Source organism: Scylla paramamosain, chromosome 32 (genome assembly GCF_035594125.1).
Source record: "Scylla paramamosain isolate STU-SP2022 chromosome 32, ASM3559412v1, whole genome shotgun sequence".
Classification (NCBI taxonomy): Eukaryota; Metazoa; Arthropoda; class Malacostraca; order Decapoda; family Portunidae; genus Scylla; species Scylla paramamosain.
Genome location: NC_087182.1, coordinates 11,292,381 through 11,294,880, shown reverse-complemented (window position 1 = coordinate 11,294,880; position 2,500 = coordinate 11,292,381).

Genomic DNA, 2,500 nt, shown 5'->3' with positions numbered 1-2,500 from the left:
GCAGCAGCAGCAACAACAACAACCATAGAAATGATAATTACTCCCAATGAGGTCTACAACACTGGGTCAGGGGGAGCAGTTAACTTATCATTAAACCCAGCTGTGACCTCTTTGAACGTTTCTCTTTGTGTCTCACAACACAAGGGGGCAGGCACAGCCTGCCCTCTAAAAGCCTCTTCCTTCACACAAAATTACATGCACCTAAATACACACACCCTTCACTCAATAACTGAAAATTATCATAGTGACTCCTACACCAACCTCGGAGTTCCCATCTGGGGAGGGAACCACAAATGTCCCCAGGTCGCACTGCTCTTCTCGTATAGAGCCTAAGTGTCTTGACACCCCCCTCAACTTTTTCTTCATTAACTTCTGCAACATTCGTGATCTTAAATCTAATTTTCATTATGTAGAACATCACCTCTCCTCTACTAAACCTCATCTTCTTTTCCTCATTGAAACACAGGTGTCTGAGGCAACTGATAGTAGGCCTTTTTCTGTTCCCTCCTACTTTCTCTATCCTCATTTTTAATCTAAAGCTGGATGCTGCGTCTATGTGGGCAACGATTTAACCTGCTCTCGTGCCCACGCTCTTGAATCTTCTACTACAGAGTTGACTACAGAGTCACTCTCAAACTAAGTTTATCCGTGTTGTATACCTCTCACCTAACTCCTCTGACTATAGGACATTCTTTGACTACTTAGCTTCCAAAGTGAAGCACATTCTGACTCTCTTGCCTTTTATGGAGATCTCCATTCTTGGAAAATTCAATATTCACCACCAGCTTTGGCTTTCCTTTCTCTTCACTGACCATCCTGGTGAATTAGACTTTAACTTTGCTATCCTCCACGACCTACAGCAAGCGGTGCAACACCCTACTCTTATTCCTGACTGTCTTGGAGATACGCCCAACATTCTTAACCTTTTCCTAACTTCTAATCCCTCTGTTGCAGCTGTTACCCTATCTTCTCCGTTGGACTCCTCCGATCACAATAACATATCTGTATCTTGTCCTATCGCACCAATCCCTCCTCATGATCTCCCGAAGCGGAGGAGCCTCCAGCATTTTGCCTCAGCTAAATGGAGGGGCCTGAATAGGTATTATACTGATTTTCCTTTCCTTTCCTTTTCCTACTGCTTCCGTATCAGAGACCAATCTCTGTGTGCTGAGCGCATGTCATGTCTGGCATGGAGGCGTACATTCCTCACTCTTTCTCTCGACCTAAACCTTCCAAATCTTGGTTAAACACAACCTATTTTCATGCTATACATGATAGAAAGGTGGCCCATAAAAAGTACTTCAGCTTTCCATCACCTGAATCTCATGCGCTTTATATTTCTGCCAGGAATCATGCCAAGTCTTTTCTCCAATTAGCCAAAAACTCTTTCATTAATAGAAAGTGTCAAAATCTTTCAAGATCCAATGCCACTCATGACTTCTGACACCTAACCAAAAACATCTCCAATAACTTTGCTTCTTCATCTTTCCCTCCTATATTTCAACCTGATGGCATCACTGCCATCTCATCTATCTTTAAAGTTGAGCCTTTCGTTCAAACCTCTGCTAAAAAATCTACCTTGGATGATTCAGGGTTTGTTCCTCCCTCTCCTCCAACCTCTGACTACTTCATGCTACACATTAAAATCCTTCGCAATGATACTTTCCATGCCCTCGCTTGCCTAAATCCTCAGAAGGCTTATGGACCTGATGAAGTTCTTCCTATTGTTCTCCAAAACTGTGTGTCCGTGCTTGCACCTTACCTAGTCAAATTCTTTCAGCTCTGTATGTGTCAACATCTACCTTTCCTTCTTGCTGGAAGTTTGCCTGCATTCAGCCTTCTTCTAAAAAGGGTGACCGTTCTAATCCCTCAAACTACAGTCCTATTGCTTTAATTTCCTGCCTATCGAAAGTTTTTAAATATATCTTCAACAGGAAGATTCTTAAACATCTATCACTTCACAGCCTTCTACCTGATTGCCAGTATGGGTTCCGTCAAAGCCGCTCTACTGGTGATCTTCTGGCTTTCCTTACTGAGTCTTGGTCATCCTCTTTTAGAGATTTTAACGAAACTTTTGCTGTTGCCTTAGATATATCAAAAGCTTTTGATAGTGTCTGGCACAAAGCTTTGATTTCCAAACTACCCTCCTACAGCTTTTATCTATTTCTCTGTAACATCAGCAATAGAACGGTCCTTTCTGACCGTTCTATTGCTGCTGTGACAGACGGTCACTGTTCCTCCCCTAAATCTATTAACAGTGGTGTTCCTCAGGGTTCTGTCCTGTTACCCACTCTCTTCCTATCATTCATCAATGAACTTCTAGCACTTTTCGTCGACGTCCAACCCATCAGGAAGTAAACAGTTCACGCAGGGAAGCCACAGAACGCCTGACTTCTGATCTCTCTAAATTTCCTGATTGGGGCAGAGTAATTTTGGAATTGTTCAATGCCTCAAAAACTCAATTCCTCCATCTATCAACTCGACACAACCTTCCAGACAA